This window comes from Manis pentadactyla, chromosome Y (genome assembly GCF_030020395.1).
Source record: "Manis pentadactyla isolate mManPen7 chromosome Y, mManPen7.hap1, whole genome shotgun sequence".
Lineage (NCBI taxonomy): Eukaryota > Metazoa > Chordata > Mammalia > Pholidota > Manidae > Manis > Manis pentadactyla.
The window spans coordinates 28,157,578-28,180,246 of record NC_080039.1 but is presented as its reverse complement, the minus strand read 5'-3'; the positions used below and the strand labels follow the sequence as shown (position 1 = coordinate 28,180,246).

The following is a 22,669-nucleotide window of genomic DNA, read 5'->3' as shown; positions in this document are numbered from 1 at the left end:
CTAGTTGTTTGGACCTTTGGCAAGTTAGTTTTCTTTTCAGATCCTTTGCTTTCTTATCTGTAAAGTGAGGTCAGTGTTACTTCCTCTTTATAGAACCAATGGTCAGTAAGTGTTATTTGTTCTTGTGGTTGTTGTTAATCATGCATGCATATCATCTTTGTTTCCTTTCTAATGTGAACTCTGTGTTGGTCTCTTTTCAGGATTTTGAACGTTCCCGAGCCTTTAATTTTCTAAATGAGATAAGGAAGAGGTTCCAGACTACATATGGTTCAAGAGCACAGACAGCACTCCCATATGCCATGAACAGTTCTCAAGTGTCTTGGCTGCACAGCTGGTAAGATATTTTTCAAGATACAGTATTTTAATTCATATGTTCTGTATTACCTTAAAGTGCCATGAACATAGGGGACCCCGACCTGTGATACATTTTTCTATATATTGTGACTGTGTTATTTTCTATATATTGTGACTGTGTTATTGTACACCAGCATAATAAACCTTACAGGATAAAAAAATTAAGGGGTCATTTTAGGGTGGGAAGTTAATAATTGGTGATGTTCTCTGTTAGTAGTGGTCAGAGTGTCTTGAGATTGAACATTAACAACTGTCTATTTCAACTCCCGATCTAGTGTGTGTAAGTCCATTCTCCATACCAAATTATCTCTTAACCTGTATATAATATATATTAATCTCCTACCCTCCCATGAGACAGAATTATTTTTTGAACAGCTCAAATTGGTCATTTGAGATTCTGCTCATCTGTATGAATACCTAATTGTCAGCTCAGTGAAGTTTTACATATGTAAACACCTGTGAAATACCCTCTTTTCAAGATAGAAAACATGTCCATGATCCTGAAAGTTCCGTGTCCCTTTGCAGTCATTCCCCTCCCTCACACTCTGTCCCAGACAACCACTGCTCTGTTTTCTGTCACTAAAAATTAGTTTTGTCTTTTCTAGAATTTCCTAGAAATGGAATCATACACATTATGTTCTCTTTTGTGTCTTGTTGTGCTCATTGTAAGACTTTTGACACTCATTTGTGTTGTGTAAATCAGTATTCCTTTTTTTGCTGAGTAGTATTGTTTGCATATATCGCAATTTGTTTATCTGTTCACTTTTTTTTTGATATTTGAGTTGCTTCCAGTTTTCAGCTATCATGAACAAAGCCATTATGATCATCCATGTAGAAGTCTTTTTATTCCTCTTCGGTAAATACCTGAGAATGAAATGGCTGGTTCATATGGTGAATGAAGTTTAATTTTATAATACATTATTATATTTTTTTCTGAAGTGGTTGTACTGTTTACATTCCCTCTAGCAGTTCTAGTGTCTCTGCATCCTTGCGAACACTTATTATAGTCTGTCTTTTAAATTTTAGCCATCCTAGTGAGTGTGGAGTTGTATCTCATTGTGGTTTTAATTTGTATTTCCCTGATAGCTAATGGTTGAGACCTTTACAAATTACTTACTAAATTTAATCCATGAAACTATTTGAGTGCAAATACATACGTTCTACCTATGATTGTGTTGTGAAAAAAAGACTTACAGTAATTGAGTAACCTCCTTTTCACTTTTCCTGTAAGTGTTCTTTTTAATAGTATTTCTGAGTCTTACACTTCTAAATGTGCACTCCCCTGGGGGTGAAGTTTCTTTAAGTAGTTATAATCTTTATTATTCAGTAAGTTGGTTTGTTTCATATTGCCAACATTCATATATATGAAACTGAAACATCACCAAGAAAAATACATCAATCCATAGTGAGAAGTGAAGAGAGTCAGCTAGCAGCAAAACCTTCAACTTAGCCAGTTTGCCATTAGCTTTAGATCTGTTTGGGACCCTCTGAACAAGTCTGTATCAGGACTTTCATCTATAAATGGAGATAATAATAGTATCTTCATAGAGTGTTTGGGTGAATTAAATAATATCCCTTATTTAATGCATTTTGCACAGTGAAGTGACTGGAGTACTGTATATCAAGCACACCATAGTTCTTAGTGATGGATAATCATTTGAAAATACACATTGTCATCAGTGTCTTAGATTTCTAGATCTTATAAGACACCAGGGAAAATAAGGGCACATTTTCTGATCCCAACACATGTTCAGAAGCTGGCCACCCCTACCTCATCTTACCCAGAAGTGGGGAATAATTTAGGGTGCCCATTCCCTGCCCTGTTCCTCATGCCGTAAGTGGAGTCTTCTTTAGTCCTTTCTTCCTTGTTTGAGCACAGATTATATCACCCCCTATTTCTGCCCCGAGATTGGTATCATTAATATAAAATCACATGAGTAACATTGTAGTTACTAAATTCCACCTATTATCAAGTCCCCCACCAAATACCCCATTACAGTCACTGTCCATCAACGTAGTAAGATGCTATAGAGTCACTACCTGTCTTCTCTGTGCTATACTGCCTTCCCCGTGTTCCCCCCTGCATTATGTGTGCTAATCCTAATGCCCCTTATTCCCCTTCTCCCTCCCTTCCCACCCACCCTCCCCCATTCCTTTCCCTTTGGTAACTGTTAGTCCATTCTTGGTTTCTGTGAGTCTGCTGCTGTTTTGTTCCTTCAGTTTTTGCTTTGTTCTTATGCTCCACAGATGAGTGAAATCATTTGGTATTTGTCTTTCTCCACTTGGCTTATTTCACTGAGCATAATATCCTCTAGCTCTATCCATGTTGTTGCAAATGGTAGGATTTGTTTTCTTCTTATGGCTGAATAATATCCCATTGTGTATATGTACCACATCTTCTTTATCCATTCATCTACTGATGGACACTTAGGTTGCTTCCATTTCTTGGCTATTGTAAATAGTGCTGCGATAAACATAGGGGTGCATCTGTCTTTTTTCAAACTGGGCTGCTGTATTCTTAGTGTAAATTCCTAGGAGTGGAATTCCTGGGTCAAATGATATTTCTATTTTTAGTTTTTTGAGGAACCCCTCCACACTGCTTTCCACAATGCTTGAATTAGTTTACATTCCCACCAGCAGTGTAGGAGGGTTCCCCTTTCTCTGCATTCTCACAAGCATTTGTTGCTCCTAGTCTTTTCTGTGTTGGCCATCCTAACTGGTATGAGGTTATATCTCACTGTGGTTTTAATTTGCATTTCCCTGATAATTAGCGATGTGGAGGCTCTTTTCATGTGCCTGTTGGCCATCTGAATTTCTTCTGCTGTTGGTATTTTGACAATATTAATTCTTCCTATCCATGTGCAGTCATGTTATTCATGATATCAGTGTCATAGATTCCTAGATCTTATGAGAAACCGATGAAAATGAGGACACATTTTCTGATCCCACCACGTGCTCAGAAGCTGGCCAGCCCCAACCTCATCTTACCCAGAAGTGGAGAATAATTTAGGGTGCCCCATGTCCCAAGTACAGTCTTCTTTAGTCCTTTCTTCCTTGTTTAAGCACAGATTATATAATGCTGTAGTTATATGGCCATCCTGCCTAAAGCAATCTACAGATTAAATAAATGTGTTTCCATTTATTGGTATCTTCTTTAATTTCTCTCATGAGTGTCTTGTAGTTTTCAGAGTATAGGTCTTTTCACTTCCTTGGTTAGGTTTATTCCTAGTTACTTTATTCTTTTCGATGAAATTATGAATGAAATTGTTTTCCTGAATTCCCTTTCTGCTAGTTCATCATTAGTGTATAGAAAAGTAACTTATTTCTGCATATTAATTTTGTATCCGCAGCTTTGCTGAATTCAGATATTAGATCTAGTCATTTTGGAGTGGATTCTTTAGGGTTTTTTATGTACAATGTCATGTCATCTGCAAACAGGGACAATTTGACTTCTTCCTTGCCAATCTGGGTGCCTTTTATTTATTTGTGTTATCTGATTGCTGTGGCTAGGACCTCCAGAACTATGTTGAATAAAAGTGGGGAGAGTGGGCATCCTTGTCTTGTTCCTGATCTTTAAGGAATGGCTTAAGAAGAGCTTCTTGCTTTTAAGTATAATGTTGGCTGTGAGTTTGTCATATATGGCCTTTATTATGTTGAGGTACTTGTTCTCTGTACCCATTTTGTTGAGAGTTTTTATCATGAATGGATGTTGAGTTTTGTCGAATGCTTTTTCAGCATCTATGGAGATGATCATGTGGTTTTGCCTTTTTGTTGATGTGGTGGATGATGTTGGTGGATTTTCGAATGCTGTACCATCCTTGCATCCCTGAAATAAATCCTACTTGATCCTGATGGATGATCTTTTTGATGTATTTTTGAATTTGGTTTACTAATATTTTGTTGAATGCTTTAGCATCTATGTTCGTCAGGGGTATTGGTCAGTCATTTTCTTTTTTTGTGGGGTCTTTGCCAGGTTTGGTATTAAAGTGATGCAAGCCTTGTAGAATGAGTTTGAGAGTATTCCCTCCTCTTCTACTTTTGGGAAAACTTTAAGGAGAATGGGTATTAGGTCTTCACTAAATATTTGATAAAATTCAGAAGTGAAACTGTCTGGTAAAGGGGTTTAGTTTTTAGGTAGTTTTCTGATTACCAATTCAATTTCGTTGCTGGTAATTGGTCTATTCAATTTTTCTGTTTCTTCCTGGGTCAGCTTAGAAGGTTGTATTTTTCTAGAAAGTTGTCCTTTTCTTCTAGGTTATTCAGTTTGTTACCATATAATTTTTAATAGCATTCTCTCATAACTTTGTATTTCTGTGGTATCAGTCATGATTTTTCCTTTTTCATTTCTGATTCTGTTTATGTGTGTGGACTCTCCTTTTTCTTGATAAGTCTGGCTAGGAGTTTATCTGTTTTGTTTATTTTCTCAAAGAACCAGCTCCTGCTTTCATTGATTCTTTCTATTCGTTTATTCTTCTCAATTTTCTAATCTAATATTTATTATGTTCTCCTACTGACTTTGGGCCTCATTCATTCTTCCTTTTCCAGTTTCATTAATTGTGAGTTTAAATGGTTCATACAGGATTGTTGTTCTTTCCTGAGGTATGCCTGTATTGGAATATACTTCTCTCTTAGCACAGCCTTTACTGCGTCCCACAGATTTTGTGGTGAATTATTGTTGTTATTTGTCTCCATATGTTGCTTGATCTCTGTTTTTCCTTGTTGATTTATCCATTGATTATTTAGGAGCATGTTATTAAGCCTCCATGTGTTTGTGGAACTTTTAATTTTTGTTGTGTACTTTACTTCTAGTTTCATACCTTTGTGCTCTGAGAAGCTGGTTGGCACAATTTCAGTTGGTTTGAATTTACAGAGGTTCTTTTTGTGGCCTAGTATATGATTCTTTTTTTTTTTTAATTTTATTTTGGTATCATGAATCTACAATTACATGAAGGACATTATGTTTACTAGGCTCCCCCTTTCACCAAGTCCCCCCCACATCCCCATTCACAGTCACTGTCCATCAACATAGTAAGATGCTATAAAATCACTACTTGTCTTCTCTGTTTTGCACAGCCCTCCCTGCGCCCCCCCACCCTATACATGCTAATCGTAATGCCCCCTTTCTTTTTGTTCCCGCCCTTATCCCTCCCTCCCCACCCATACTCCCCGGTCCCTTTCCCTTTGGTAACTGTTAATCCATTCTTGGGTTCTGTGCTTCTGTTGCTGTTTTGTTCCTTTAGCTTTCTTTTGTTCTTATACTCCACATACGAGTGAAATCATTTGGTACTTGTCTTTCTCAGCCTGGCTTATTTCACTGAGCATAGTACCCTCTAGCTCCATTCATGTTGTTGCAAATGGTAGGATTTGTTTCTTTCTTATGGCTGAGTAAGAAAAAATTCCATTGTGTATATGTACCACATCTTTATCCATTCATCTACTAATGGATATTTAGATTGCTTCCATATCTTGGCTATTGTAAATAGTGCAGTGATAAACATAGGGGTGCATCTGTCTTTTTCAAACTGGAGTACTGTATTCTTGGGGTAAATTCGTAGAGGTGGAAATTCCTGGGTCAAATGGTATTTCTATTTTGAGCATTTTGAGGAACCTTCATACTGCTTTCCACAATGGTTGAACTAATTTACATTCCCACCAGCAGTGTAGGAGGGTTCCCCTTTCTCCACAACCTCACCAACATTTGTTGTTGTTTGCCTTTTGGATGGTAGCCATCCTTACTGGTGTGAGATGATACCTCATTGTGGTTTTAATTTGCATTTCTCTGATGACAAGGTATGTGGATCTTTTCATGTGTCTGTTGGCCATCTGAATTTCTTCTTTAGAGAACAGTCTATTCAGCTCCTCTGCCCATTTTTTAATTGGATTATTTGCTTTTTGTTTGTTGAGTGTGTGAGCTCTTTATATATTTTGGATGTCAACCCTTTATTGGATCTCTCATTTACGAATATATTCTCCCATACTGTAGGATACCTTTTTGTTCTATTGATGGTGTCCTTTGCTGTAAAGAAACTTTTCAGCTTGACATAGTCCCATTTGTTCATTTTTGCATTTGTTTCCCTTGCCCGGGGAGATACGTTAAAGAAGAGGTCACTCATGTTTATGTCTAAGAGATTTTTGCCTATGTTTTTTTCCAAGAGTTTTATGGTTTCATGACTTACATTCAAGTCTTTGATCCATTTCGAATTTACTTTTGTTTATGGGATTAGACAGTGATCCAGTTTCATTCTCTTACGTGTAGCTGTCCAGTTTTTCCAGCACCATCTGTTGAAGAGACTGTCATTTCCCCATATTATGTCCACGGCCCCTTTATCAAATATTAGTTGACCATATATGTTTGGGTTAATGTCTGGAGTCTCTATTCTGTTCCATTGGTCTGTGGCTCTGTTCTTGTCCCAGTACCAAATTGTCTTGATTACTGTGGCTTTGTAGTATAGCTTGAAGTTGGGGAGTGAGATCCCCCTCACTTTTTTCTTCCTTGTCAGTATTGCTTTAGCTATTCGGGGTCTTTGGTGTTTCCATATGAACTTTTGAACTATTTGTTCCAGTTCATTGAAGAATGCTGTTGGTAGTTTGATAGGGATTGCTTCGAATCTGTATATTGCTTTGGGCAGAATGGCCATTTTGACAATATTATTTCTTCCTAGCCAGGAGCATGGGATGAGTTTCCATTTGTTAGTGACCTCTTTAATTTCTCTTCAGAGTGTCTCATAGTTTTCAGGGCATAGGCTTTTCACTTCTTTGGTTATGTTTATTCCTAGGTATTTTATTCTTTTTGATGCTATTGTGAATGGAATTGTCTTCCTGATTTTATGGGTTTGTGGTAGTCTCTTGTAAGCAGCATATGGATGGGTCTTGCTTTTTTATCCATTCTATTACTCTGTGTCTTTTGTTTGGTGCATTCAGTCCATTTACATTTAGGGTGATTATTGAAAGGTGTGTACTTATTGCCATTACAGGCTTTAAGTTTGTGGTTACCAAAGGTTCAAGGTTAGATTCTTTACTATCTTACTGTCTAACTTAACTTGCTTATTGAGCTATTATAAACACGGTTTGATGATTCTTTATTTCTCTCCCTTCTTATTCCTTCTCTTCCCTTCTTCATATGTTGGGTGTTTTGTTCTGTGCTCTTTTTAGGAGTGCTCCCATCTAGAGCAGTCCCTGTAGGATGCCCTGTAGAGGTGGTTTGTGGGAGGCAAATTCCCTCAACTTTTGCTTGTCTGGGAATTGTTTAATCCCTCCTTCATATTTAAATGATAATAATGCTGGATACAGAATTCTTGATTCGAGGCCCTTCTAATTCATTGCATTAAGTGTATCATGCCATTCTCTTCTGGCCTGTAGGGTTTCTGTTGAGAAGTCTGATGATAGCCTGATGGGTTTTCCTTTGCAGGTGACCATTTATTTCTCTCTGTCTGCCTTTAATACTTTGTCCTTGTCTTTGATTTTTGCCATTTTAATTATTATGTGTCTTGGTGTTGCCCTCCTTGGATCCCATGTTATGGGAGTTCTGTGTACCTCTGTGGTCTGAGAGGCCATTTCCTCCCCTAGTATGGGGAAGTTTTCAGCAATTATTTCTTCAAAGACACTTTCTATCCCTTTTTCTCTCTTCTTCTTCTTCTTCTGGTACCCCTGTAATGCGGATATTGTTCCGTTTGGATTGGTCACTCAGCTCTCTTAAAATTCTTTCATTCCTGGAGATCCTTTCATCTCTCTCTGCATCAGCTTTTCTGCATTCCTGTTCTCTGTTTTCTAGTCCATTAATAGTCTCTTGCATCTCATCCATTCTGTTTTGAGGTCTTTCCAGAGCTTGTTTTATTTCTGTATTCTCCTTTCGTAGTTCTTGCATATTTCTCTGCAAGTGCATCAGCAAAAGTTATGACTTTTGTTTTGAATTATTTTTCAGGAAGACCGGTTAAATCTATCTCCCTAGGTTCCTTCTCAGGGGAAGACGTAGAAGATGTCAAAGCTGTCTGGGTTAGTCTTGTCTGGATCAAATATTTTTGCCTTTCCATGTTGACAGGTGCAGTGGTTATGCTATTGACTCGACTGTCAGCTGGGAGAGCCAAGAATCTTTCCACTTGCTCCTGGCCTTTCTTTACTGGGACAGCTGCGACCCCTAGTGGCTTGTGTTGGGCAATTGCGTGTAGGCTGGGTCTCTGTATCTTGCCCGGCCAGTATGGAGGAAGCTCCCTTGCTGTGGGCGTGGCCAGCCTCAGGCTGCTGCTCTGCTATGGCGGGGCCTCGGAGGGGTAGTGGACGGGGGCTGTTTGGCTGTTTACCTCCGTGAGAGGTCTCAGAGCTGTTGCCCAGGTCGTTAGTGCATCTGGAGTACCCTGGAATTTCCAGCTGCTGGACTGTGACCCGGGATGCTTCCGTCCAGCTGTGGGGTCCCTGTCCCTTTAAGACTTTCAAAAAGCACTCGCTTTTCTTTGTCACAGGGGCACTGGCTTCGGGACCCGCTCAAAGGTCTTACTCTCCTGTTTCCCTAGTATCCAGCACTGCACGCATGCACTGTGTCTGCACTCTGGCCCGGATGGCTAGCACTCGGTGTTCAGCAGTCCTGGGCTCCCTCTCCCTTCCTGCTCCGACTCCTCTCCTCCCGCCGGGAGCTGGGGTGATGGGCCTCGGGTCCTGCCGGGCTGTGGCTTTTATCTTACCCCTTTCAGCAGGAGCTGGGTTCTCGCAGGTGTGGATGTAGTCTGGCTGTTGTCCTGTGTCTTCTGGTCTCTTTTTTTAGGATTAGTTGTATTTCTTGTATTTTCAAAAATATATATGTTTTTTGGAGGAGATTCCCACTGTCCTACTCACCCCGCCATCTTGGCTCTTCCCCTAGTATATGATTCTTGAAAATGTTCCATGTGCACTTGAGAAGAATGTGTATCCTGTTGCTTTTGTATGGAGTGTTCTGTAGATGTCTGCTTGGTCCGTATGTTCTAGTGTTTGGTTCAGTGCCTCTGTCTCTTTACTTATTTTCTGTATTGTTGATCTGTCCAGTGGTGTGTTGGAGTCTCCTAAAATGAATGCGTTGCATTCTGTTTCCCCCTTTAATTCTGTTAGTATTTATTTTACATATGTGGATGTGGGTGCTCCTGTTTTGGGAGCATATATATTTATAATGGTTATATTCTCTTGTTGGATGGCCCCCTTTATCATTATATAATGTCCTTCTTTGTCTCTTGTGACTTTGTTTCAATGTCTATTTTATCTGATACAAGTACTGCAACTCCTGCTTTTTTCTCTGTTAGTTGCATGAAATATGTTTTTCCGTCCCTTCACTTTTAGTCTGTGTATGTCTTTGCATTTAAAGTGAGTCTCTTGTAGGCAACATATAGATGGGTCTTGTTTTTTTTATCCATGCAGAGACTCTATGTCTTTTGATTGGTGCATTCAGACCATTACATTTAGGGTGATTATTGATATGTATTTACTTATTGCCATAGCAGGCTTTAGATTCATGGTTACCAAAGGTTAAATGGTAATTCCCTTACTATGTAATACTCTAATTTATCTCAGTATGCTATTACAAACACAACCTAAAGGTTCTGTTTTTTTTCTCATTTTTCTTCATCCTCCATTCTTTGCATATTAGGTATTATATTCTGTACTCTTTGTCTATCCCTTAATTGACAGTGGGGCAGTTGATTTGATTTTGCATCTGCTTAGTGATGAATTGTTCTACTTTCCATGCTGTCACTTTATTTCCCCTGGTGACAGCTATTGAGCCTGAGGAACAGTTCCATCCTTAGCAGTCCCTCCAAAATGTACTGTAGTGGTGGTTTGTGGGAGGTACATTCTCTCAGCCTTTGCTTATCTGAAAATCGTTTAATTTCTCCTTCAAACTTAAATGATAATCTTGCTGGAGAGTATTCTTGGTTTGAGGTCCTTCTGCTTCATTGCATTAAATATACCTTGCCACTCCTTTCTTGCCTGTAAGGTTTCTGCTGAGAAGTCTGATGATGGCCTGTTGGGTGTTCCTTTGTATATAATCTTTTTTCTTTCTCTAGCTGCTTTTAAAAGTCTGTCTTCATCCTTGATCTTTTCCATTTTAATTATATGTCTTGGTGATGTCTTCCTTAGGTCCCTAGTGTTGAGCGAGCTTTGCACCTCCTTGGCTTGAGAGACTATCTCCTTCCCCAGATTGGGGAAGTTTTCAGCAATTACCTCCTCACAGACACTTTCTAACCCTTTACCTCTCTCTTCTTCTTCTGGTACCCCTATAATGTGAACTGTCAGAACCAGTGGGCCATTTGGATTGGCCACACTGTTCTCTCAATATTCTTTCATTCTTAGAGATTCTTTTTTCTCTCTGTGCCTCAGCTTCTTTGTATTCCTCTTCTCTAATTTCTCTTCCATTTACCATTGCTTCTACTACATCTAATCTGCTTTTAAATCCCTCCATTTTGTGTTGCATTTCAGATATGGAATTTCTTAATGATTGCATCTCTGTCCTAAATTCATCCCTGAGTTCTTGAATATTTTTCTGTACCTCCATTAGCATGTTTATGATTTTTATTTTGTACCCTCTTTCGGGAAGATTGGTACGTTTGGTTTCATTTGTCTCTTTTCCTAGTGTTTCTGAGATTTTTGTTTGATGTTTCATATTTGTATGTGGCATCCTCTAGTGCCCAGAAGCTCTAATCTCTGGAGCTACTCAGCCCCTGGAGTGATGTTGGGCAGTAGTGGTGGGGAGCAGTAGTGGTGCTGATGGGAGGAAAGAGCTGTTTCCTGCTTCCTGGCTTCAGTGCCTGTCTCCACTGTCAGAACCAGTGGGCCGAGCACACAGGTGTAAGCCTCTGAGCTTTGCATCTGTAGCTGCCATAGGCGGGGCCTCCCTCTGGCTGACACCAGACCAGGGACTACCGGTTTGTGAGCTGGTGCCAGCAGGCCAGGAGGAAGGTGCAGCAGGCTGTGCATCACAGTGGTGGGCATCGGAGCTGAGCAGCTAGCCAGGTGGATGGAGCGCTTGAAGCTCCTGAAAGTTCCCAACCAGCTGGGCACAGCATACCCAGACAACCTTGTCCACCTATCACTTCTCCCGCGCAGCAAGCTCCATGCCAACTCCGCCCCTTCAGGAGCCCTCTTGCTGCTAGGAAGCCCCTCAGACCGCCCGCCTTTCCTTTGTCCCAGAGTGGCCGGATGTGGATCCATTTCCTCCACAAATGCCTGGAATCTCAGTCTCTCCGAGTATACCGCCTGTCTTATCTTTCCAACCCCACTAAAGTCCAGACCACCGTGCAGTGTAGGTTTCTCCTCCCAAAGCAGACCTCCAGTGCTGGGTGTTCATCAGTTCTAGGCTTCCACCCTCTCCCCACTGTGTTTCTTTTCCTCCTGCCCATGAGCAGGGGTCAGGGAAGGGCCTGGGTACCGTCGCATCAAGGGTTACCTGTTTCGTGAGGTCTGCTCTGTTCATGAGGTCTGTAAGCAGTCTGGTGCAGACTTCTTTTCTGTTGCTTTTTTAGGGTTAGTTGTTTTAACTAGTGCTTCATAGTTCCCTTTTCAAATTCCTGTATCAGATTTTCTCCCAGTGTCCCATCTCTGCCCTTTCTTTCTTGGAGATGTATATGGAAATATCTTTGTAAGCATCTCTGCCCTAGATAAAATAATAGGTTCCATCAGTGATTCACTAATACAAGTCAGAACTGTGAGCTGGGCCTTTTGCTCCATCTTGCATGTAGGGTGTAGCCTGAGGCTGCAGGGTGGTCTCTGAAATAAGGGTAAAGACTCTATCTCCTGACTGAGTCCAGAATTACTGTGCAAACACCAAGTGAGAATTTTCCAATCCCTCCCCTGACATAGCGCAGTTGCTGATGCTAGGGTCCCGTTTTCTCCCCATGTCTCCGACATCCTGCATGCATTCACAGAGGGACTCGCCTATTGGTGCAAGCTCCCTGTCACTGGACCCCTCTTCCCCTCCTTCTTACAGACCCCATATGGAGCCTGGCTCCACCTTCCCCACCTCTCACTGTAGCCTTCCAGCTCATTCCCTTTGAGTGTCCCTCACTGTTCTCCTCCAGGGACATGTCAGAGCTCATGGGGCTTGGTACAGCCAGGCAGGTCCTTCTGGGACTCTGAAGCCTGCAGGTGTCCCTAAGTCTTCCAGCCCCAAAGCCAAGGAACCTGTGAAAGGAGAAGGTGCTGATAGGGGGAGACAGCCCAGAGTACTGCCCCAAGGCAGGTCATCCTGTCCAGGTGAGGAAGATGTGGGGACACAGTGGGGAAAGATGGGGGCATTGGTGGGATGAGTGCATCTCCAGTGGCCACAACCAGCCTAACATGAGCTGGATATTGTTTCTTTAGTCCCCTGCAGCTGAGTCCCTCTGGGGAAAGCTGGCACAGGTGCCTGGAGGACCCTGGTGGTTGGTGTTTGAGGGCAGTTCTCAGGCTGGAGGACTTCCAGGGAGATGCAGAGCACTGGATGCCACTGGGGTCAGGCTGATGATCATAGTACTGATCCAGCAAGAGGAAAGGAATATTTCTCAAAGAAGAAATCTGGGGCTCTCCACTTGGAATTTCTGGAGAAATCTGGGTGTAAAGCTGTCTCGATGTCTAAGGAACACAGATCTTGGGCTGAGGAAATTGGGGCTCCTTAGAGAGGGGATTTGGGGTCTCATGCTGAGGATAATTGGGATCCCAATGGCTGATGGCATTTGCATCTCTCAGGAGGTTTGGAGTCTCAGGCTGAAGAGATTTAGAATGCTCAGTCTGAGAGGATTTTAAGTCTTTGAGGCTGAGGAAATTTGAGGTCTGTCAGGCTAAGAAAATTTGGAGTCTCATTAAGGGGGCTTAGGACCTTTGATTTTGAGGTTAGTTTGGGTTTTTGAAGCTGAGCGGGAATTACTAGTTTTCAGGCTTGGGTTATTCAAAGTCTCTGAGACTGAGGAAACTTGTTCTCTCTGTAGGTGCTATAGTTAGGGTTACTTGGGTGGAGAGTTTGGGGCATGCCTCAGGCTGAGGGGAGCTGGGGTTACTGAGGGTATGGGGAGGGGTCTAAGCCTTAAGGGATTTAGTATTTCTCTGGGTGAAGGGCCTTGAGTTCTCTGAAGATGAGGTGATTTGGGTGAGGTGCTCCTCACACAGAGATGTGAGATCCCTCCAGGTTAGTGGATTTAGGATCCCTCAGGCTGGTGGGATTTGGTGTCCTGTGAGGCTGAGGGGATCTGGACCTCTCAGGGTGGGTGAGGGGATCAGGTTTTCTCAGGCTGGAGGGTCTCTTAAAGGTCTAAGATGGAGGGTTCAGAAAGGTTTTCACACGACATCTTCGTAAAGGCAAAGGGTTCCAATTTCCTCTCAGTCTCCCTGTCATTGCTTCCATGCGGCCTACCCTGGATGGGCACTCTGCGATATCTGCAAGATTCCCACTCTCTGGAAGGTGGGATGTTGGAGAAGGCGAGGTATGAGTTTGCAGTGCCTTTTCAGGCACAACCCGCCAGTCAGGGCTGTGATCAAAGCAGTTGCACCAATGGGAGGCCAGGAGGGACTGAATGGGCATATTGTAGGGCAATCCGTGCCTGTCAGTCACAAGCAGAACCCAGTCCTGGACTCAGGTGTGTGGAGTGGGCTGGCCTCTCTTCCTGCTGTGGGATTGGCTACTTTGGCTAATGTGCATGCCTTTCAGGAAGCGTCTTGCGTGCCTGTGCAGTTTGGTGTTTTCATGACTGGTCTCTGGTGCTGGGGAGGGACCCATGTGGTTGCAGCTGCGGCAACCCTTCAGCCCAGGCTGAAGTCCCCATGCCAATTACTGAGCTGACCTTGTGGTGGCATAGAACACACTCTTTGGATGTTTCAATTCCCCACAATCCTGTGGTTGATGCAAGTGCCTCCTCCCTGACAGCCTCTTAGTTTGCCAAGAGAGGTCAAAATCCTCACTGAATGTGCCCCTGGGTCAACAACCGTACAGCGGCCTGTGGTCCTGACATCTTTTGGCCGGCTGGTTGAAAAAAACCTGTTTTTTTAAAATATACCTTTTGAGAATTAAGTACATGAGAATGTGTCTCTAAGCAAGCTGTTTCTCACTGAATGGTCTTGTAGAGCCACTGGCTACCTTGGCCTCCAATAGATTCTACGGTGTGGAATAATCTTTGAGACTCTCACTGCCTCACTGAACAAGAATCTTCTTACCATCTTAGCTTTTGGTCTCTGCTCTTTCTGAAGGAGGGAGAAGAGACTGGAAATAAGCCAATTTCTTCTTAGTGGATGGGTGAGGAATGTGGTCAGGGGTCAGGTGTGACTCCGGGGTTCTCACTTCCCAGGGACATAAATGATGCCTGTGTGCCTTTGGAGGGCACAGGGACTATTCCGGGCCCATCTTGAGATGTCAAGACAGACACCTGAGGCAGGAGCCTTGCATTTCCCACCAGAAGCAACACTGCCTTTTCGGTAAGTGGAGAGCTTCATGCCTCTGTGGGAGGACACCAGGATCACCTCCTGGGTGGCTGTAGGCCCAGCCTCCCTTGGGTTTCAGGTTCCCCACAGCTTCACTGGGCCATCAGTGATATGGAATCTGCTGCTTTCCCCACCTGGCATCTGTTCTCATGCCATGTCTAGCACCTCAGCTTTCCAGGGAACTGTGTCTCCCCTGCTACAGTCCAAGCAATTCCAGAGGCAGACCCCATATTCCAACCATCTCGAAGATGGGCTATGATCCCAGTCAATCAGCCTCACATTCTATCCTCTGTGTGCTTTGATGGGTTCAGTGATGAGAATGTGAACAAGCCAGGCTAAATGCATTTAAACCTGTGGCTTTTCATGGACCTCCAGAGAAGGAGAAATCATTCCTGCTAGAATGGACAGTGACTGAGTGTCAGCCTGTAGCAGCTGAAGGTCCCAGATGCAGCAAGACAGTTTGTGCCTGTGAATGGGGCTACCCCAAAGGCACATAGTATGTTGGAGGATTGGAAGAGAGTCCAGGTCACACTGTGAGAGGGTGAACAACTGGACCTGCCAGGCCCTAACCTGATCTTAAACTTGCCTCATATTTTTCCATTAAAAAATTATTTATTCTACTTCAGTAGGTGTGTCCACTGTGTTGCAAAAAAAATTCCTAGTTGACATATCAATATCAGTAATTACTGAGAATCCCTCCACCTGGAGTCCTCACTGGGTGGGGCAAGCCTGGGAGAGGTGAAGACATTGTGAGGGGCCAGATCTCAATGGGGCTACCACACAGCTCTGTCCTTGCTCCTTTCCAGTCTGGGGAGGGGGAGCCCTGGAAAAGTGACAGGAGAATCAAGATCAGAGCAGAAAGAAATAAAATCGAGAAGAATAAAACAATAGAATCAATGAAAGCAGGAACTGGTTCTTTGAGAAAATAAACAAAAGAGATAAACCCCAAGCCAGACTTATCAAGGAAAAAGGAGAGTCTATACACATGAACAGAATCAGAAATGAGAAAGGATAAATCACTACAGACACCACAGACACCCAAAGAATTATTAGAGAGTATTGTGGAAAATTATGTGTCAACAGACTGGGTAACCTAGAAGTGGACAACTTTCTAGAAAAATACAACTTTCTAAGACTGACCCAGGAAGAAATATAAACTCTGAGCAGACTAATTACCAGAAATGAAATTGAATTGGTAATTAAAAAACTACCTAAGAACAAAACTAGAGGTCCAGCTGGCTTCACCACTAAATTTTATCAAATATTTCGTGAAGACCTAACACCCATCCTCCTTAAGGTTTTCCAAAAAGTAGAAGAGGAGAGAATCCTTCCAATCTCATTCTATGATACCAGCATCACTCTAATACCAAAACCAGGTAAAGACACCACAAACACACACAAAAAATTACAGACCAATGTCCCTAATGAAAATAGATGTAAAAACACTCAAGAAATTATTAGCAAACAAAATTCAAATATACATCAATATGAATATCCATCTTAACCAAGTGGGATTTATTCCAGGGATGCAAGGATAGTACAACATTTAAAAAATCAATCAGCATCATGCAAATCACCCAAAAGGAAAAAAATCAAGTGATCATCTCCATAGATGGTGAAGAGCATTTGACAAAATTCAGCATACATTCCTGGTAAAAACTCTACAAAATGGGTATAGAGGGCAAGTACCTCAACATAATAAAGGCCATATGTGACAAACCCACAGCCAACATCATACTTAACAGTGAGAAGCTGAAAACTTTTCTTTTAAGATGGCGAGCAATGCAAGGATGCCCGCTCTCCCCACTTTCATTCAACAGCATAATAGTTGATGCCCTAGCAATGGCAGTCAGACAACACAAAGAAATAAATGGCATCTGGATTGATATGGAAGAAGTTAAACTGTTACTGTTTGCAGATGACATGATATTGTACATAAAAAACCCTAAAGAATCCACTCCAAAATACTAGAACTAATATCGGAATTCAAATTTGCAGGATACAAAATTAATATGCAGAAATCTGTTGATTTCCTATACACTAACAATGAACTAGCAGAGAGAGAAATCAGGAAAACAATTCCATTCACAATAGCATCAGAAAGAATAAAATACTTAAGTATAAACCTAACCAAGGAAGTGAAAGACTATACTCTGAAAATTACAAGACACTCATGAGAGAAATTAAAGAAGATACCAATAAGTGGAAACTCATCCCATGCTCATGGATGGGAAGAATTAATATTGTGAAAATGGCCACCCTGCCTAAACTAATCTACAGATTCAACGCAATCCCTATTTAAATACCAACAGCATTCTTCAACAAACTAGAGAAAATTGTCCTAAAATTCATATGGAACCACAAAAAGACCTCGAATAGCCAAAACAATTCTGAGAAGGAAGAATAAAGCTGGGGGCATTATGCTCCCCAACTTCAAACTCTACTACAAAGCCACAGAAATCAAGGCAATTTGGTACTGGCACAAGAACAGACCCATAGACCAATGGAACAGACTAGAGAGCCCAGGTGTATACCCAAGCATATATGGTCAATTAATATACGATAAAGGAGCCATGGATATACAATGGAACAACAAGAGTCTCTTCTGGACAGCTACTTGTAAGAGAATGCAACTGGTCTTGTCTACATGCATATGCAAAAGTAAACTTGAAATGTAGCAGAGGCCTGAATGTAAGTCATGAAATCATAAACCTCTTAGAAGAAAACAGGCAAAAATCTCTTGAATATAAACATGAGCAATTTTTTCTTGAACATGTGTCCCCAGGTAAGGGAAGCAACTCAAAAAAGAACAAATAGGACTACATCAAACTAAAAAGCTTCTGTACAGGAAAGGCACCATCTGTAGACCTAAAAGGCATTCTACAGTTTGGGAGAATATATTCATAAACGACATATACAACAAGAGGTTAACATCCAAAATATATAAAGAACTCACATGCCTTAACACCCAAACAGCCAATCACCGAATTAAAAAATAGATGGAGGATATGTGCAGACATTTCTCCAAGGAAGAAATTCAGATGGCCAACAGGAACATGAAAAGATGCCCACATTTCTAATTATCAGAGAAATGCAAATTAAAACCACAATGAGATATCACCTCACACCAGTCAGCATGGTCAACATCCAAGAGACAAGGAACAAATGCTGGTGAGGATGCAGAGAGAGCGGATCCCCTGTACACTGTTGGAGGGATTTTAAATTAGTTCACCCACTGTGCAAAGCTATATGGAGGTTCTTCAGAAAACTAAAAATAGAAAAATGACTTGACCCAGGAATACTACTTCTAGGAATTTACCCAAAGAAAACAAAATCCCAGACTCAAGAAGACATGTGCACCCTTATGTTTATCACAGCACTATTTACAATAGCCACTATATAGAAGCAACCTCAGTGTCCACCAGTAGATGTATGGATAAAGATGTTGTGGTACATACACACAATGGAATGTTATTCAGCCATAAGAAGGAAACAAATCCTACCATTTGCAACAACATGGATGGAGCCTGAGGGTATTATGCTCAGTGAAATAAGCCAGGTGGAGAAAGACAAGTACCAAAAGAGTTCCCTCATTTGAGGAGTATACCAACAAAGCAGACTCACAGACCCTAAGAAGGGACTGGCAATTAGAAAGGCCAGGGGTAGGGGAGGACTGGTGGGAGGTAGGGACAAGGGCATCGAGGTGCATGATGTTTGGCATACATGGTGTGTGTGGGGTCATGGGGAAGACAGTGTAGCATAGAGAAGACAGGTAGTGACTGTGGTATCTTGGTATGCTGATGGACAGTGACTGTGGTGGGTGCATGGGTGATCTTGATAAGATGGGGGAATGTAATAATGACAACGCTGCTCATGTGAAACCTTCATAAGATTGTATATCAATGATACCTTAATAAAAAAATTGGGAAAAATCACAAATATGTGGAGTTTAAATGGTATGCTGAAAACCACCAATGGATCATTAAATAAATCCAAAAATAATTTTAAAAATACATAGAGAAAATGAAAATACAAACAGAAAATTTCAAAATTCATGGGAAGCAGCAAACATGGTTCTAAGAGGGGAGTTCATAGCTCTACAGGTCTATGTCAAGAAATAAGAACAATCCTAAAGCAACTATCTAACCTTACAAGTAAAAACTAGAAAAACAAGGACAACAAAGCCCAACTAAGTAGATGGAAGGCCACAATAAAAAGCAGAAATGAATGAAATTGAGACTAAGAAAACATTTTTCAAAGGCAGTGAAACTAAGAAAGGATTCTTTGAGAAGATAAGCAAAATTGACAAATCTTTGTCTACAGTTATCAAAAGAAAAATATAGAGACAAAATTAGAGAAGAGACATTACAACCAATCCCACAGGGATACAAAGGATTATAAGGATTCTAAGAAAATTATAAGCCAATAAATTGTACAGCCTAGAAAAAGAGAACATTTCTGGAAACATACAAGCTAACTGGACTGAGGCAGAAATAGAAAATCCCAAAAGACCAGTTTCTAGTGACAAAATTAAAATGGTCAATCAAAAACTCCCACCAGGCAAAATTCCAGTTCCAGATGGCCTCACTGGAAAACTCTACAAACATTCAAGAGCTAATACCTATGCTTCTTAAACTATTTGAAGATATAGAATAAGGAGTGTTTCCACTCATATTGCAAAACCAGTACTTCCCTAATCCCAAAATCAAAGACACTAAAATATGTACATATATGTGCATATGTGCTTAAAATGTTTACATATATGTATTTAAAATAAGAATACCTACATGTATATAATTTAGTGTCTTTGGTTTTTGGATTAGGATAATCCTGTATGTATATGGAGAGAGACAGTGCAATATCCCTGATGAACACAGATGCAAAAATCCTTCACAAAATATTAGCAAACAGAATTTAAAAATACATCAAAAGGATCACCCACCATTACCAAGTGGGATTTATCCATATAATTTATCATGTAATATTGAGCATATTAACCTTTTACCATATTAACATAAGAAAGGATAAAAGTCACATGATGATTGCAATAGATGCTGGAAAAGCATGGCATTACTCAACACCCATTCATGCTAAACACTCAACAAAGTTGATATTGAAGGAATATAGGTCAACATAATAAAGATCATAAATGACAAATCCACATACTCAATGGTGAACAGCAGAAAGATTTTCTTTTAAGATCAGGAAGAAAACAAGGATGCCAACTCTCACCACTTTCATTCAATACAGAGGTGCAAACATTCAATTGTAAAATAAATTAATCAAAGGAATGAAAGTACAGCAGAGGAATTAAAATCAATAACATGGCAATATCTTTGTTGACAGATGGCAACTACATATGCTGTGTTATTCACTGTTGTAAATAGTTATTGAATCACTATGTTGTACACCTGAAACTAATGTAATCATATCTCAACTACAGGTTAATAGTTAAATAAAAATCACTCAAAAAATATCCAGGATGTAATGAAAAATTATTTGCCTAAAACTTACAAGGAACATTTCAACTCCCATAGGAAAAGACAATCAACTGGTGCCAATTCTGAATAATGAAAGGATAGAAAGTCTCCATAAGAATATAAGGATACTGCTTTCCACAATGGTTGAACTAATTTACCACAGCAGTGTAGGAGGGTTCCCCTTTCTCCACAATGGGAAATTATTCAGCCATAAAGAAGAAAACAGATCCTACCATTTGCAACAACATGGATGGAGCTAGAGGGTATTATGCTCAGTGAAAAAGCCAGGTGGAGAAAGACAAGTACCAAATGATTTCACTCATCTGTGGAGTATAAGAAGAAAAAATAAACTGAAGAAACAAAACAGCATCAGACTCATAGAACCCAAGACTGGACTAACAGTTACCAGAGGGAGAGGGACTGTGGACGATGGGTAGGAAGGGTGGGATAAGGGGAATAAGGAGCATTACGATTAGTACACAAATGTAGGGGGTGTCACAGGGAGGGCTGTACAACATAGTGGACACAAGTAGTGATTCTATAGCATCTTACTACGCTGATGGACAGTGACTGTAATGGGGTATGTGGGGGGACTTGATGATGGGGGGAATCTAGTAACCATAATATTGCTCATGTAATTGTAGATTAATGATACCAAAAAAGAAAAGAATATAAGGATACAAAAATGGGCAAAATGCAATATTAAAACTGAAAACACAATAATGAAAATTAAATAATTACTAGAATGACTCATTAGCATAATGGAAATGACAGGCAAAAGAATCAATGACTTGATGATCACTACGATTTATGCAGACTGACCAAGAAAGAGAAAGATTATTGAAAAAGAAATATGTCTCAATAGACTAGGAAGAGGATAACTTCCTCAATGTGCAAAGCTACAGCTAGCAGCAAACTTATGGTGGAAATTATGTTTTCTTCCAAAGACCCAAAATAATGCAAGGACGTACCTCTCACTACTCTTACTTAAAATCGACAGCAGACCCTGGATAATGCAATAAGAAAAGGATACAACACATATAAAAAGAAGAAAGAAACATCTCTGCTCACAAATGACATGGTCACCCACATGGAAAATCCAAAGAAACGACCAAAACTCCTAGCACTAAAAAGCAATCATAACAAGTTTGTTGGATGCAACATTAACATTAGTTGCAAAAAAAGATAAATTAGAAATATACATTTCAATATATGCATATGATCTATATGAGGAAAACTACAAAACCTAGATGAAAGAAATCAAAGAAAATCTAAAGAAATGGAGAGATACACTTTGCTTATCTGAAAATTGTTTAATCCCTCCAAATTTAAATAATAACCTTGCTGGGTAGAGCATTCTTGGTTCAATGCCCCTCTGCTTCATTGAATTAAATATATCATACCACTCGCTTCTGGCTTGTAAGGCTTCTGTTGAGAAGTCTGATGAAAGCTTGATGGTTTTTCCTTTGTATATGATCTTTTTTCTCACTATGGCTGCTTTTAAAAGTCTGTCCTTATCTTGCATGTCATGGTGGGGTCCTTGGAGCTGAGCAGATAGCCAAGGGGTTTGGGCTTCTGAAGCTCCTCAAAGTTCCCAACCAGCTGGGCCGAGCAGGCCTGGACAACCTTGTCCAGCTCTACCCTCTCCCGCATCACAAGCTCCTTGCAAACCCCGCACCTTCAGCAGCCCTCTGCTGCTAGGAAGTCTCTCAGACCGCCGGCCTTTCCCTTGTCCCAGAGTGGTCAGATGTGTTCTCCCTCACTTCATGTCATGAGAATTTTCTGGGCCCTGAACATGTTGCATGCTTAAATATCTACAAAAACTAGGCCAGGTTGTGGTTCACAAACTTAAAAAAAAATTGTTCCTGTCTAGCAAGACACAGTTGGTTCAACCAGAGCCCAACCCATGAAGTGAGTGAAGGAAAGGAGTTCAAGTTCCTTTATAAAGCAAGAGGCCAGTGAGGAAGGGAGATTGGGGGTCCACAGTGTTTGTAAAAGAAAAGAGTGCCAGTGTATCTCTCTCTGTGAGTGCACATTTGTGTGTGATGGACAGAAAGTTCTAATTTGCTGTGCTGTGTTCCCTCCAGATTATGACACGGGTGGTTTTTTATTTTCTAAACTTTAAAACAAAGAAACAACTGCATGTAAGAAAAAGAACAATAAAGTTGTTGCCATTAAGTGTGTGAACTTGAAAAATATCTTAAAGTGCATATGTCAAAGTATTACCGTAGTTTTCTCTTGGTGATGTGATTAACAACCTGTTACTTTGAAAACAACTGTTTTTAAGACAATTTCTTTAAGTTTTAAGAAGCTTGATCTGTGAAGACAGCAACTCTAGGCAACACCCATCCCCAAGGGAGGCTGGTTCATGTAATGGGGTCATAGGCCAGACTGATAGGACTGGGACCTGACTTGGGGCCAGGCAGGGCAGAGTC

General features: G+C 40.9%; 1 pseudogene; it reads left to right on the top strand.

The window, feature by feature from the left end:
* LOC130682109 (vesicle-associated membrane protein 7-like) overlaps nucleotides 1–12,444 on the top strand; it is a 39,170-nt pseudogene extending 26,726 nt beyond the window's left edge.
* Nucleotides 12,445–22,669: the final 10,225 nt, after the last annotated feature.